General features: G+C 40.2%; 1 pseudogene; it reads right to left on the bottom strand.

Moving 5' to 3' along the window:
- Positions 1–4,102: 4,102 nt before the first annotated feature.
- LOC102484508 (tyrosyl-DNA phosphodiesterase 1-like) lies at positions 4,103–5,996 on the bottom strand (annotated as a pseudogene).
- Between the last annotated feature and the right edge of the window lie 11,152 nt (positions 5,997–17,148).

Raw genomic sequence — 17,148 nt, forward strand, 5'->3', positions numbered from 1 at the left:
CCAGTCCACTTCTTGGGAGTCCTTTATTTCCCCTTGTATAGACAGAAATTGGGCTAGCACTGGAATGCAATGGTTAAGTTGTGTGCATTGGGAGCCAGAGCCCACATGGCTGTCTTCAGTTTGTATTCCAGTCCTGGAGGCATTTGTGCCCCAAATCGGACAAGATGGAGAAATGGAGGAAAAAGGACCATAGCATGACCACATCCTTTTTTTTTTTTATTGTTTTCATTTGTTTGTTTGTTTGTTTCCCCCCTTTCTTTCTGTCCTCTGGCCCCAAACAAGCAAATAAATGTACGGGTAAAGCACCCTCTACTCATCATCAGCTTTCTTTATACACCCACAGTATGTCTCAGGTTCTGGGTTTATCTTTATGTCTCATTCCTTCTCTTTTTCAATTATCATTTGGAGCTCGTTTCAGGCACTGCCAAACACTTTACAAACAATGTGTCAGTTAATCTACACAGCAACCTATCAGTAGGTACAAATATTATCCTTTTTTTTAAAAAAAAAATGATACATATTTTGGGACCAGCAGATGACATAATGGTTATATCACTGGACTTCCATGTAGTCGACTGTGGTTCAGTCCGGGACCCGGCGGCTTAAAACTCATGCTAGGCATGTGTGCATGTGTGTCCGATTCTTGAGGGGAGAATGGAGAATAAGGGGTTGTGGTGTGACCATCGCCCCTGGGGGATGAGTTTTCTCTTTCTGTGTCTGTCTCTCTGGCAAGCATACATGACCTATAGGGGGGAAAAAAGCACTCTTAAAAAAATGCCTACAGAGAGTGTATGCTTACTGGAAAAAGAGAGAGAGAGAGAGACAGAGAGAGAGAGAGTCAGACAAAGACAGAGAGAGAGACAAAGGGAGAAAGCATCACCACCTGGGGGAATGGCCATGCCACAATCTCTTCTTGTCTATATCCTCTCAGAATTTTGAGCACACACATTTCTGTCATATTTTTCCAACTACTGGGTCTAGGACTTGAAGCACACAGTCAACCATGTAGGATTCAGTTGCCTCATCCATCCTGCTTCTGGTTGGCCCTAAGTTAATATTAATAAAGTCTACACCTGCTTTAGAAGCTAATCTAACTTTAACTTTGTGTTTAACAAAATGAAAATTAAGATGCTACTTACTTTCAGAGAATCCATGGTGAATCTCTACAACAGATTTAACTCTTTAAAAGTTCCCTTGTTTACATAGATTTCTTTTAAAATCTCTATTAATGTGCTAAGAGATTCAATCAATACAGTTAATTATGATGTCCTGGACTTGAGCAAGGAACATATAGACAATTTTTCCTTATGATTCACCTGTCTCAAAGTTCTATTAACTTTTTGAAATTAGGTTGTGAAATAGTGCCACGGAGAAGTGAAGAATGAGGCCCACATAAAAGTGAACCCACCACAATTTCCACCTCCACTTAGGGTGTGGAAGCTAAAGGAATCTACCCTTTTGCTTCTGGGAGGAAATTTGCTGAGGGTCACTATTCTGTATTAGCACAAAGCGGAAGTCTTCTCTGCTGGGGTTGGGATGAGAAATGTGCTCCTGTCAGAAAATCTCTACAGATATGAGGCAGAAACTTTTTAAGAACAAACTTTTGCCAGAGTTCCTTTCAGAAACTATGTAAAGCAGAAGAAAATGCAATGATCTTTATAAAGTAGTACTAAAAATAATTCTATCAGCCTATTTCTATATCCAGAAAAAAATTATTCAAAAAATTAAGACAAGTAAATTCTTTCCTTTTTCTTTCTCCTTTCTCTTTCTTTCTTCCTTTTTCCTTTCTTTCTCTTATTTTTTTCTTTCTTTTTCTTTCTCTTTTAAAGATAAGTGAGAAAGGGCGTGTGCACTTACCTGAAAGAGAGAGACAGAGAGACAGAAAGTGAGAAATCATCCCCCGGGCAGCATGGTCATTCCACAATCCTTTCTCCTCTCCAAATTCTGGGCATGCATGCAGATGCATCTGGTGTGAGTTTCTAGCCACTAGGGCTGGAATTGAGCCATGGTCAGACATGGGGTGTCCAGCGCCTTAACCACCATGCTACCTACTGACCTCCAGGTAAATACTTTTCTACCCAACCAAAGCTGATGCATTTAATTGCCAGCAGATTAAACTATAGTGAGTGTTAAGAACGTCCTTCAGTGAAAACTAAGATGCTAATGGCAAAAATAAGAATAGGTATAAAATATTTTTCTCTTTTTAATGTCTTCACAATATAGTTGATTATTTAAAGGCAAAAATTAAGAGCAACGTATATGGAATTTATAGTATATGTAGAAGTAAATATTTAACAATAATCTCAGTGAAGAAGTGTAGGAAATATCAGCATAATATTGATATTTAATGGCAAATAAACTATGAAGAGTTGCCCAGCATCACTGATCATTAGGGAAATGTGAGTTAAAACCACATGTGATGTCAGTACATGTCTACTAGAAAGCTTATAGTTCAAAATACTGATAGTGACAAGACTGATGAGGATGCAGAGTAATCAAAACTCACTTATTGCTGATGAAACAGATCATACAGCACTTTGCAAACTACTCAGGCAATTTTTTATGCAGTTAATCATACACTTAGCATATAATCTAGTAACTAACTCTGTCCTAGATATTTACTCAAGAGAAATAAAAACCTTTGTGTACATGAAGGGCTCAATATGAGTACTGATAGAAGTTTTACTTATAATCAATAACTACTGAATACCACCCAAGTGTCCTTGAGTTAGTGATTAAAAAACCAAATCATGGTACATCCATACAATGGAATACTATTTGTCAATAAAGAACAAAGTATTGATCTACTCAACAATATGGTGGACTCTGGAAGCACTTTACTGTGTAAAATAAATTAGGTCTGAAGGCTACATAGAGTGTCATATCATTTACATAACTTTCTGGAAAAGGCAAAACCACAGTGTTAGGAATAGAACCAACCCATAGATTGGATTGGGAAGAGGTTGATTGCATGGAGACCCCAGAGAGATAGAAAGGCTGGATGTGTTGATTGCTGTGTGGTTACGTGATTGTACTAATTTGTCAAAAACTCATAATACTTGGGATTTTCAACAGCTCCCAGTGAGATTTGCACCACATAGATTCCTCTGCACAACTCCATGGATCCAAATGTTTAATTTAGAAGTTTTCTTATTCTAAATGTTGTATCATGCCTAAAGGAAGAGATGACCATAGCAGAACAGAAAAGAAAAAAGGTCAGTATTTTTCACTTTAAAAAGCCTGAAATTTTGGTTAGCAGATGGTGTGAAAGTTAAAGTGCTGAATCCCACATGGTCAATTGCATGGTTCAAGCTCCAGACCCAGCAGCTTGAAAATCATTCTGGGTGCATGTATGTGTACATGTCCAAAATTCCAAGAGGAGACTGGAGGAAAAGGGATTGCTGCATGGCCATCCCCACTGGGGGACAATTTTTCATTTTCCCTCTCTCTCTCACTCTCTCTTTCCTTATAGTAAAACAAAACAAGATGCTAATCTCAACCTCCCATCCAAGACAACGTATGGTTCTATGGGTGAAGATAAGGGTAAACTAGGAAGAAGGCAAAGAAAGGCTAGAAGTAGTTTGCCTAAGAGGGTCCTTGTTTCTGGACATCCCTCCCTCCATCTACAGTACCTAAGACATAGAGAGGAATGGATTCTCTTCCCCTAAGACTCCAAAATCAGGGAAGATTTCCAAGCTTCCTTACAGCCAACAATTTACAAGAAGTGAAAAATATGATAAAAAAAGGGAAAAAACTGTTGTATCTAGGGAAATTGACCTTCAATCAGTGAAAGAAGAGGGGAATATCTTCTGTGCCCTAGGGTGGTAGTGACTTGGCATAGTTGGTTTGAAGGAGGTAAAAAGAAGTTACGATTTTTTACCTGCATCCTATTTTTTTTTCTTTTTTAAACATTCTAAAGTTTAATAGTTTACTTCCAAAAATATACAAAAGTGAACCAAACTTTTCTTTATGAGAATATTAATAATGACCTTAAAAGTATAACCAGCCTCCACGTTCACAAGAGTGACCTTTGCAGGGATGCAAACAAGCCTGTTGGGGAGGAAAACATCCGGTGCTGGGGGCTGAGCCTTTTGCTTACATTTCAGTCCTTCAGCTTCTCAGGAGGGCACCCACATGTTCCCATGTGTGTCTGGTGCTTTGACATAAGGAATGTTCCAAATCCATGGCCGATCTTTATGTCCATACAGTTCTGGAGGAAGATCATATGGCACAGGAAAGGAAGCTGTCAGCCCATGGCTGCCAGAGAAGAACTTCTGCTTCACTTTGAAACTATCCAAGCCAAATGCTGAAGGCAGGAAAAGGACCCCAAGCTCGTAGGAGCGGATCATCAGCTGGGTGCCATTCTTCTCCAGAGCTCCCCAGGCGGCTTTGGACAGATTCATGCTTGTAACAGGGAACCAAGCAATTTCACTGAAGTCTGGAGAGGGCCTCATGTATGTCTTGATATGTGGCATGGCATTGCTGCGGCCAGAAGTCTTGGCTCACCATTTGTGAAAATAGGAATGCAGCCAATTCTGTTTTTCAGCTGTCTGGATGCTGTAGGGAAGAGAACCCCCAGCAGGATAGCCTTCTAAGCTGGTCCGCACATTCTCCACAGAAGGATAGATCAAATGAAGAGGCGTGGCGCGTTTTCCAGGACTCTTGCTATCCGTCCCCAGTGTCAGCAAGCTCTCTTTAAACTCAGAACATAACCATTTTGACTCATCAGCCCCCAAGGAGCCAATGCTTGAGAACTGACCTACCAGGGGCCAGGGCTCTGTTTTGGGTGTGGACGAGGCGTGTTCTCTCAGGAGCTGTGAAGGAAAAGAGGCACGCGCTCCAGTCACTCCAGTATCGTGAACGGAAATGCTGCAGAATCCGGAAACACGGTGCTCTGTCCCATTTTCTTGCTTTCACAAGGGAATGCTGACAATATTAATGATCAATGTCACACCCACATCTTCCCGCTCTTGGGAAATATTTTTAATATTTTTTTAAAGAGAAGGTGGACAAGAGAAGCTTTTCTTTCCAGAATTCTTCCATTTGTACTAAAAGCAAAACGGATGAAAAAAATTATGGACGATCTGTGGGTACAAGGGGCTCAACCATATTCCGAGTTTTCTGGTACCAGTCCTCATGAATGAGTTTGGAGGCGTGTATGACAACCCGGAGGCCTTCTTCATAGAGCAACAGCATCATTTTCGTGTGATGTGTTCCAAATGCGATATCCAACTTTGCCTGGCAGAGGGAAATGTTCTGGTAAGGCTTCACCCGGGCGTGTAAGTGAGCCTTAGCTTCTCACTTATCACCGTGCACAAGCGGGATTGGTTTCTTCCTGAATTCGGGTGGATACAGTTTTACGAGCCAGTCCATGTCAAAGCAGTAGTTAAACTGAGCTGAAGAAACAAGCGTTCCAAATAGAGGAGATAAAATACCCTTGATGTGGAGGGCTCCAGAGTTGTACTTTGGCTTAATTCCCTTGACTCTGGTGAGGTAAAACTGGAAGGGGTTCCCTTTACTCAGCATGTCCCAAACATCCTGGCCTTCCCCTGACGTCTCATATTCACTTTCTTCCTCCTCTTTGAGTCTGTGGCTGGTGGGTGGCCTATGGTTTCCAGCTCTTTGGGCAGCACCGTCTTTGGGAGGAGGGATGTCTTTCTCCTCTTTGACCGTCTCTTCCTCAGCCTGTTTATGCTGCGTTTCTGGTGGCAACTCATCATCGCTGCTGGACAGACACCAGCCTAGGTCATCCTGGGAGCCGCTTTTCTGTCTTTTGAGAGGTGAAACTGAATCTGTGTTGCTACACCTCACCGGGGACATCTTCCTCCTGTGTGCGGCTTTCCGAGCCTAGAGCAGGTGTACCCGGGCTCAGCTGCCGCTCCGTGCCCAGCGTGAGGGAGAGAAGAGGTAGATGGCTTGTCCTCTTTAGGCTTTTCATCCTCACTTTCATCGCTACTCGGTATGGTCCACCTCCCATAATTACCTTCCTGAGACATTATATTTCTTGGCTACACCTGTGTGGAGAGTGGTTTGAATGGAGATAAGAGCCCACAGTGGAGACGCTCGCGGGAGCTGGGGGAGATACATAGGCGGCGGAGACCGTGGAGACGGGGTAAAGCGGGCCGATTCCGGGCACGCAGAGGAAGGAAGTAGCGACGGCTGCTAACTTTTCTGCGAGCTGGGTTGGGTCGGGCAAAACCCGAAGTGCCTTCCCCGGCGTACACTAGCTTCGACCTCCTGGCCAGTCCAGACCACGTGTCTTGATCATGCCGAGGGGTGGAGACACTGCCTCTGGGAGCGCCCACACCACCACGGATCCCGCCTCCGCGGCCCCAGCATCCTATTTTTTCAAGGACTCATTTAGACAGATCTGTACGATAACTATTAAAACCCAAAGAAGCTATACGATTTTTCAGGCCTGCAAATTTAGTTTGAGGGGACCAGCTGATGGCGTGGTTGTTAAGGCACTGGACCCCCACATGTTAGACCGTGGGTCAAATCTTGGACCCAGCGACTTGAAAAGTCAAGCCGGGTATATGTGAAAGCATGCCAAAATCCTGAGAGGAGAATAGAGAAGAGATTGCAGTGTGGCCATCCCCTCTGGGAGATGATTTCTCATTTTCCTACTCTTCGTCTCTCTTCAGTGAGTACACATGCCCTATGGCAAAAACTTAAATTAAAGAAAAAAAATTGAGACAGTGAGTCATTCCCAGTTTACTTATTAGATTTCAGTTTTGATAAATATAGTTACTATCACATTTCATGTCCTTGAAAATACAGTTTAAAATAAGAAAAATTATCTAGAAGTCAAATGTGTATATTTTTATCTCAGCAAAGATCATTTTATAAAACTGATCATTAATTTTCCGGAAAGACTGTAGTAGAGAATAGTACAGAATTGTAGGCAGAAAAGATCAAGACATATATAGTCATCATATTTTAATTCAATAATTATGTTCAATTTTATTGATTTTTAATATTGAGAAAAATGAAAATTCTTACCGTAAAAGATTGCACTGAGAGAGTATATTCACAATGGAACATCACTTTTGCCCCTCCTCTGGTTTTGGATATGACAACATTTTCAAGATGTTGAAATGTCTTGGTTTTTTTTTTTTCCCCTCCTAAAAAGAGGAAAGAAAAAAGGTCAAGAGCCAACTCCTTCCACAGGTCACCTAGCTCTCTTAATTATCCTAGGGACTCTGTCTACCACAGAGACTTTTTTATTAAGCGGTGGTGTTTTCTGCAATTCTTTTCCACTGCTAAGTGCATCTTTTTACATTTGTTACTGGCTGAAAATAGCCTCATTGTTCCACTTGCCAGATATAAAGTTGCACCCCCAAGTTCAAATATGTCAAGGTTCTAGTCAAAATGATAGTTCAAAATATTTTTATTAAGAGGAATCTAGAATAGGTTTTTTACCCTCCCTCCCCCCCCAAGGATGGAGAGCTAGAAGAGAGTGAGGAGAGGGAGAGAGATGGAGAGGTGTTTTTTGCAGACGTGCTGTGTCGGGAGCCTCTTGTCCCTGCTACCCAGTCAGCTAGGATTATAGGTGGCGTCACCACAGTCAGAGGAGGCGTCTTTCTTCATGTCAGAAATGCCTCTTGTTTTCTTCTCAGTTCCTTTAGTGGTTTCCCTATGATATTGCTATTTCGCTATGGCATATACTAGGCAAGGAGCTGTCAGACTGTTTTGGAAAAGGATGAGCTTTTTGCCAATCTGATGAAATGGAACAAGGTGAACAAAATTTTTGAATGTCTTCTTTTTTGGTGTCTCTACTGCCCGAGAAATCTCCGTTTCCTCTCTTACGCCATGCAGCCAGACTGTTTGCGCTTCTCTCCAACACTCCTGTTGCTTAGCTCACATTTATTACTTTTACTATATAGATATCTCTTCTCATCCTCTTGTCATTGCCCACCATGAAATACTACTCACTCTTCAAGACTCACATAAAAGATGATTTTATTCCCACATAATCTCTTCTTTTTGTTCTTGAATTGGGAAGTCATCGCTCAGATATTTTCTTCCATAAAGGTTAGTCACTCGTGGGGCCAATAGGTGGTGTAGTGGTTAGGGTTCTGGGCTAGCACATGGTTGACAGCAGTTCTAGTCCCAGATCCAGTGGCTTGAAACTCACACTGGTCACATATGTGTGCATACCCAAAATCCTGACATGAGAATGGAAGAGAAGGATTGCAGCATGGCCATCCTCCCTCGGGGTGGGGTAGGGGGAACGGGGATTTATTGCTTTCTGCTTCTCTGTGAGCACACATGCCTATAGCAAAAATCTCTTTTAAAAATGTTAGTAGGGGCCGATAGGTGACATAGTGGTTAAAGTGTTGGACTCCCATATGGCTGATCATGGTTCGAGTCTTGAACCTGGAGTCTTGCTTTCTTGCTCTCTCTCTCTCTGTCTGGTCAAATTGTATAATAATGATAATAATAATAATAAATAAAATTAAATAAGCAATTCTAAAATGAAAAGGTTAGTCACATTTCTCTCATTTGACATTTGAAGCTCACACATTGTCCTTATAGAAGTACAGTAAACTGGTAGGCTGCAAGTTCCTGGGGAGTGAAGCTCATGGTTTGTTTATAGTTCTACATTATGGTCATTAGCAGGTCATCAGTAAAGATGTAGTCAGCGCTTCCCCCTGACTCCTCCTGGTTTTACCTTTCTGCAGAACATTTATCGTATTCTGATCTGTTCTTAAGGATTGTTCTTTTGAAGGACTGTGTCCCTTTGACTAGAAAGGAGACATGGTTTGTGTAGAGTCCCTGTCAATTCTTCATTTCTCTGTCCCCATCACTTAGAACATCCTAGATGCCCATTCAAAATGTGTTAGGTGAATTAGTGATGGAGTGAATGAATAAATCCTAAACCTGCAGTTTCAGAAATGAATAGCACTTTCATATACTCAAACAACTTTATTTGGTAGTTAATGATAAATTTGACAAATAAGATTACAAAATAGTCTGTGAGCTAACATTCTTCTATTTAGAGACCCCTAAATAGTTACATGGGGAATAGTATGCAAATTCAAATCCATTAATTATTCAAATATAAATATCTATAGAAAGGCATGACATTCTACAAGATTAGTTATTACAAAATATGAGCATTTTAAGGGTTTTATACTGGTGCTGAAGTTCAGGAGATTGGAGAACTTACTAATTCTGTTAATACTTCCTACTACTTGATAAATTCTTAGAAGATTATTACTGATATTCTCCATTTTAAAAAAACATATAAAACATGGTGGACAAGAAATTTCTAGGCAATTCTTTTTTCTGGTTAGAAAGTACTAGGCAGATAGAAGACTCTTTTCATCGTGTAAGAAAAGCACCACTTACTGAAAAAAAGTGTGTTCAACTTTTATCATGACTCTGAAAATATAAAGAGACACTTTAAGTGAACAAATGCAGCTACTGTACACAACTGACAAGGCTGTAGAGATGACAAAGTGAAGAGATTTCTGATCTGTCATTTGTTACAAAAGCTAAGGAAAAAAAGCAAAAGTTTCTACTTAAAATTTCCCCTTTATTGCTTGCTTATTTTCTTTGACTTGCTAAATTCTTATTGAAATCCTATCTGTGTGTTCTCTATTTGGATGCAACCACACTTCTAACATCATCCATTTCTCAACTAGAAAAATGACTCCCCATCACATTCAATGTCTCCTTTATGTTCGTGTTTAGCAGCAGGTACACAAGGAATCTGTGTGGAGTGGAAAAAGCTTAAAACACTGAGGCACGTTGAACAGTTACTTCCCATAGCAGGGGGTAAATGACAGAGCTTTTGGTCTCCAATACCCAAGCAGACCTGAACTTGAATCTGCTCAGACACTAGCCTTGTTCCTTGGTCTGCTTATTCTAACTCTGGTCTAGGAAGCTGGGGATGACAGCAGTATGTTTCCCAGGGCCATGGTAGGGATGACAGATGATGCACAGAGGCTCTCAGGACAGTGCACACACCATAAAGTATTCCTAGCATTCTAAATGGGTTCTCCCACTTGATGCTCGTGAAAGCCCTAGAACATCAGTTCTTCATTACCCTGATTCTCCGGTGAAGGAACTGAGGCACCCATTATTGACTGAGACATAATACAATCCTAATAAGTACAATCTTTATACATATATATAATATATATATGTGTGTGTGTGTGCATAATGTGTGTATACACACACACACACACACACACACATATATATATATACGTGATTTTTACCTGAACTTGTTATAGGATCTCTTATTACACCCTCCATATGAGCACTCATTTCCTTAGATACAGAGTAGCCATTCCTGTTACAAATGGTGGTATCTCCGTCAGTTACAGACGATATTACATTATATTCCCTAGCTGTGGCATAATGTAACTAGAAGATTAATATGTGTGTACTAAATGAAATTAAATTCACTCTTGAATTAAAGTGACTTTTTTTCTTTTTATTCTACAACCTAGCTTATTATCAAATCCATGCCCTTTTAATATGTATATATGTATACATATATGTATACACACACACACATATATACACACACACATATATATATATAAAGTTTTTAAGTGATTTTTGCTATAGGTCACCTGTGCTTTCTAGAGAGACAGAGAGACAGAAAGTGAGAAATCATCCCCCCACAAGAGGAATGGCCATGCCACAGTCCCTTCTCCTCTAGTCTCTTCTTGGGATTTTGGGCATGCACGCACATGTGACTGGTGTGAGGTTCAAGTGCTGGGTCCAAGGCTCAAACCACAGTCAGCCATGTGGGAGTCCAGTAACATAACTACTACACCAACTGCTGGTCCCAATATCATCGGTTTTGTTGGTATACATGTAGGACATATATTTTACTTAATTATATATACTACAGTCAATAAACATTACGTGATGTGGGAATGACGCTGAGCACATCATGTGATTTTCTAAATTAATCCTCACATCATCCCTCTGCGATACTGTCATTCTCCTTTAAGAAATGAGATAATTGAGGTTAAAAGAAGTTAAGATATGTGTCTGAAATACTAGAGCGAAAAAGGCAAAATAATAATAAAGACGATATGCAATCCCAGGAAGGCTGATTTCAAGGACTGCAAAAGTAACCTGTGCTATTGCATACTCACTCTATCCCTTTACCCTGTATCTCAGTTATTAAAAATTAAAAGGGCATGGATTTGATAATAAGCTAGGTTGTAGAATAAGAAGAAAAAAAGTCACTTTAATTCAAGAGTGAATTTAATTTCATTTAGTATACACACATTAATCTTCTAGTTACATTATGCCACAGCTGGGGAATATAATGTAACATTGTCTGTAACTGACGGAGATACCACCGTTTATAACAGGAATGGCTACTCTGTATCTAAGGAAATGAGTGCTTATATGGAGGGTGTAATAAGAGATCCTATAACAAGTTTAGGTAAATACTACATACTTGATGTAAGGGTAAACAAGAAATAAACCTGGGAAACAGAAAAGGATAAGAAAAGGCACGTGTCTCAATTTTAGCACAGAGTGCAGGAGGAAAAACAAATCACGCCTGAAAGTTTTAATGGGTACTCACTCATCTTCGTGTAGTGAACATACACTACATTTTAATCAAACATGCTTTCATATTGCTAGTTGCTGATAGACACAAATTTGAGTACTCTTTGTAAGTACTCACTGCAATTCAAGCTATAATGATTTTGAATTGACTATAAAATGCATTCTGATTTCAGAGAAGTTAAAATATGAAATAATGCATCTCAGAATGAACGAAAGATGATATGAGATGCATTTTCCCTTAGATGAGCTAAGTGCCTGAGACCATGTGATTCATGTGATTAGCAAAATTAAATACAAACAACAACGCAAATTATTACATGAAAGTGCAAACTGAGTGCTGTAGACTTCTGAGAATGAGAATGAAGACTTGGCAAATGTGAGAGAAGAAGAGTGAGGTGGGAAGTCTTTGTGGGAGGGTAAGATTCCATCTGGACCTTATTACCCAGATAGAGTTGGGAGGAGCAAGGAAACATATCAATTAAGCTGTGATATCAGATTTGATCGCAGTATTTTTAGATTAGCAGAAAGGAGGACACAGGTGCCACTGGAATGAAGAGCCCGTTAGGGTGCAATGGCAGGTAAGTTTAGAACAGTCTCACTGAAGGTATAACAGAAGGTCTTTCAGGGAAGGCTGAGTTAATAGTTTCTGACAGAAATGATGTTAGTCATTCATTCCTTTATTCAGTCAGCCACCTGATCAATCAACTGTGCACCAAGCATTACACAGCTGCTGTGCACACTGGCAAGGAGTATAGTGTGTTAGATATTATATTTCAGAACAAAAGTGTGTGTGTTTTAGAGCTAACGAACTTTTGGCTCAGAGACATAGGAATTTTTCTGCACCTCTTTTTTAAAAAAATTTTTTTGAGAGTTTTTGCTATGTGTGCATCTAATAATGTACCCATTACATCACCCGCTGTTCCCCTTCACCTCTAAACACTTCACTAAAGATGAATTCTATTACAATATATCTTTGATTACACACATTATGCAAAGCCGTGATTATAAAACAATAAAAATCCCAAAAAGAGACTTTGCAACTTCTTTAAACAATAAACTTAATGATGGAATTTAGAAAATACACTGAATGATGAAGTTTTAATTCTGCTGATATTCTTTAACTTGACATAACCCTCGAGAGAGCTTTGCCAAAGTTGTTTTGGAAATTTAGCTGAGGCATGACAAACCACAGACACAACTTACTGTCAGTACTAGGTTGTTAATATGTGTCACGAGTTGCATTAAAACCACATAATAATAGATGTGGAGAATGATTTTGCCCTGTTTAGTGAAGGAAATGGTCTGGATTCCACGTTCCTCCCACTACCATTCGAGGCAGAAATATTATTTTTTCAGCTGCTTATGGCACAAGAACTGAAAGCCCTCAGCTGCGGTAAGTTTAGAACAGTCTCACTGAAGGTATAACAGAAGGTCTTTCAGGGAAGGCTGAGTTAATAGTTTCTGACAGAAATGATGTTAGTCATTCATTCCTTTATTCAGTCAGCCACCTGATCAATCAACTGTGCACCAAGCATTACACAGCTGCTGTGCACACTGGCAAGGAGTATAGTGTGTTAGATATTATATTTCAGAACAAAAGTGTGTGTGTTTTAGAGCTAACGAACTTTTGGCTCAGAGACATAGGGATTTTTCTGCACCTCTTTTTTAAAAAAATTTTTTTGAGAGATTTTTGCTATGTGTGCATCTAATAATGTACCCATTACATCACCCGCTGTTCCCCTTCACCTCTAAACACTTCACTAAAGATGAATTCTATTACAATATATCTTTGATTACACACATTATGCAAAGCCGTGATTATAAAACAATAAAAATCCCAAAAAGAGACTTTGCAACTTCTTTAAACAATAAACTTAATGATGGAATTTAGAAAATACACTGAATGATGAAGTTTTAATTCTGCTGATATTCTTTAACTTGACATAACCCTCGAGAGAGCTTTGCCAAAGTTGTTTTGGAAATTTAGCTGAGGCATGACAAACCACAGACACAACTTACTGTCAGTACTAGGTTGTTAATATGTGTCACGAGTTGCATTAAAACCACATAATAATAGATGTGGAGAATGATTTTGCCCTGTTTAGTGAAGGAAATGGTCTGGATTCCACATTCCTCCCACTACCATTCGAGGCAGAAATATTATTTTTTCAGCTGCTTATGGCACAAGAACTGAAAGCCCTCAGCTGCATCTCTCTTAGGCTGTCATCCCATGGAAGTGTGTGACATGGTCATGCCGGCCAATGAGAAATCATGGTCAAAGGTGCGACTGGCATGTACTATGAGACGGGTGAATCAGAAGCTGCCGCTTAAATATTTGTGTCTTCTCCAAAATCAATGTTGAAACTTAAGCCTGAAGAGGCAGAGCCTTTAGCAGATAATTAAATCTTGAGATTGGAGTCCTCATGAAAGGAATTCGACTTTATAAGAGGGCTGGAGGAAAGTAGCCAGGCCCTTTGCCCTTCTGCCTTTTCTGCCATGTGAGAGCACAACATTCAGGGCATGGTCTTAGAAGCAGGGGTGAGGCCCACACCAGACATAGAAACTGTCAGGGCCTCGACCTCGGACTTCCAGGCTCCAGAACTGTGAGAAATAAATTTCTGTTGTTTGCAAATTACCCAATCAAAGTATTTTGTTATAGCAATAGAACCAGACTAAGACAAAAACCTAGGTCAGTTACGTCAGGAAGACATGGGCAAATACCATAGGCTATATCAGCTAGGAGGTCACACTGGCGAAAATCCCTAAGGCATGGGTTAGGAGTCCAGTTCAGGAGACTGGTAGATGGGAGATTAAGAACCAGAGGTCTAAAAAGTCTGTAAATATCCTATGTGAAGATACCAAGCTTGGCATTTAGGATGCAATTAGTACATGTTAGCTCCCTATTCTGTTTCTATGAAACTATCTGAGAAACTCCTCCACTGCTTAGGAAACTTTTTCAAAGTATAATTTTTCAGAGCAATGGGAAGAAGTATTTTTTGTTTGTGGGTACTTTAAAGCAAATAAAGCTGTTACAGAAGGCAAAAGGAAAAACATAACAATCACATAATTTCTCTATTTTCTAATCTGAAAACAATCCCACGCCCCCTAAGATCCATCCCCCACCCCAAGACAAGGCCCAGAAGTATGTTTGAATGTAACTATGCAACTAGCCAGAAAACAAAATGTGCACAGCATTACCGGCTGTCAGTGCAAAGTATGATGTGCCGTAGGAGAGGGGATAAAAGATGCCATTAGTGTCACTGAGACAGAGCCTTGGGACCTGTGAGATGTAGGAAATGCATTAGGTACAAAATGTGTTCATCTGGGCACTTTTCTTAAGACCTCATGAGGAGGCTTTTTCACATTCATCAGTGTATGAGGCAGTTTCCTGCAGTATCTTGGGCAGAATCACCCAGCTACCTAATGGACTGCTGTGATGGCCTAACTAACCTTATTCATGCTGTAAATTGATCTCAAGGTTCACATTGGTCCAGCCCCTAAGAATGGGATAGTGACTGTGACATTTGCTCAAAGAGGTTCAGAGAACAATTTCTTACATGCATTGGGCTTCCTTCTCCACGCTACCTAATGACAGCATTTCTCACACTCTGATGTGCATGGTACGTGTGCTGTACACGTGCCTACATAATAGACTGGAAGCACTTTACTACAAAGGTCTGAGTCTGATTATGATTTTAAATTTGTAATTTGCTACACTACCTTGTATAGCACATGCTTATTGAGTAAAAGACCAGCAGTAGTTGGGTAGAAAATTGTCTAAGTAATTACTAAAAGGTAGGTTGGCCTGAGAGTGGCCTATAGTGATGACACACAGTTTGACGAGGTTGATGTGACATACCTATCTGCTTTCATGGGCAATTTCCTGACAGATTACTGTCAGCTCCTGAGCCGCCAGTGCCTCCGGGTCCTCAGAGTGTGCTTTGTACCTTTTGATAAGCTATGAGGTGGGGGGTGTGGGCAGTAGATGCTGGGCTCAGGTTCACTTCTGTTTTCTTTTTTTAAATTTGTTTTGGAGAGGTTTTTGCTATAGGGTGCGTGCACTCGCCAGAAAGACAGAGAGAGACAGAGAGACAGAAAGCTAGAAATCACCCCCCAGGGAGGATGGCCACACCGCAATCCCTTCTCCTCCATTCTCCTCTTGGGATCTTGGGCACTCACGAACATGCACCCGGCGTGATTAAGCCACTGGGTCTGGGACTTGAACGCTGTCAACTATGTGAGAGTCCAGTGACATAGCCATTACACTAACTGTTGGTCCCAGGTTCACTTCTGTTCTAGTATAGCAAAGTTTCAGGATCTCTGACCATGACATCTAGCAACAAAGGTGTTCCAGGTCTGCCAATGATGAAAATAATCTAAGCATGGCTGCTTGCACTTGGTTTTTCTTGGTGCTTGCACATGTCAGGCTACATTAGTTTTGGATATTTTTTAAATGATTTTACCTTACTATTACAAAAATGTGCATTATGGTAGAACAGTCAACAAAAATGTTAAAATTAGGGCACAATAAAATTGAACTGGGTTGTTAAAGCGTATATGAGTCATCTTGGGCTACAATAACTAAACCCTGTAGACTGGGTGACTTAACAGGAATGTAATTTTCACAGTTATGGATGCAGGAAAGATAAAGATCAAGATTCTAGCAGGCTTCAGTTCTGATGAGCAAGCACTTTTCCTGGTTTATAGACTACTACCTGCTGTGTCCTCATGTAGTATAAGCTCTCTCATGCCTCTTTTTATAAGTACACTAATTCTCTGGTCCTGGGTCCCACCTTTATGTCTCACTTATCTTTAATTACTTTCTTAAAGGCCCCCTTTTTAGCCACATTGGGGATTAGGGTTTCAAAACATGAATTTTGAGGGAACATATATACTGTTCATTGAAATATAGAATAGGTAGTTTGAAATGATAGATTTATGGATGATTAAAAAGAATACTGAATTCTGAAGTATTTTATAATGCACAGAATTTCAAAATAATTAAAAGTTATGACTATTTGGCTATTTCTACAGATAGAAAGTAAAAAAAAAAAGATAGATTTTTTACTGCGATTTTCAGTTTAAAAAACTTTCCTATATAGGGAACCAGCAGTTAGCGTAATGGCTATGTCGCTGGACTCCCACGTAGTCGACCGCGGTTCATGTCCCAGACCTGGTGGCTTAAAACTCACGCCGGGCGCGTGTGCGTGCGTGCCCAAGATCCCAAGAGGATAATGGAGGAGAAGGGATTGTGGTGTGACCATCCCCCCAGGGGGTGATTTCTCGCTTTCTGTCTCTATGTCTCTCTCTGTCTGTCTGGCGAGCGCATGTGCCCTACAGTGAAAATCTCTCAAAAAATAAAAAACTTTCCTATATATTTAGAGCCACAAAAATATGTTAATTTTACTTTATGGGTAAGATCATCTCAGACACACAAAAAATGTAGTAAAGAAAATGTAGCTACAGATAAGATCACACATTATGTTACACAAGATGCCAGTCAGAGAAGTTGCAGCAAAACAGCAACTTTTTAAAAAATTCATTTAATTCACATTCTTTCACTGAACATCATCACAGCATGCAAAATGCAATTTCCCATCC

The sequence above is a fragment of the Tupaia chinensis genome, unplaced genomic scaffold (genome assembly GCF_000334495.1).
Source record: "Tupaia chinensis unplaced genomic scaffold, TupChi_1.0 Scaffold148698_1, whole genome shotgun sequence".
Classification (NCBI taxonomy): domain Eukaryota; kingdom Metazoa; phylum Chordata; class Mammalia; order Scandentia; family Tupaiidae; genus Tupaia; species Tupaia belangeri.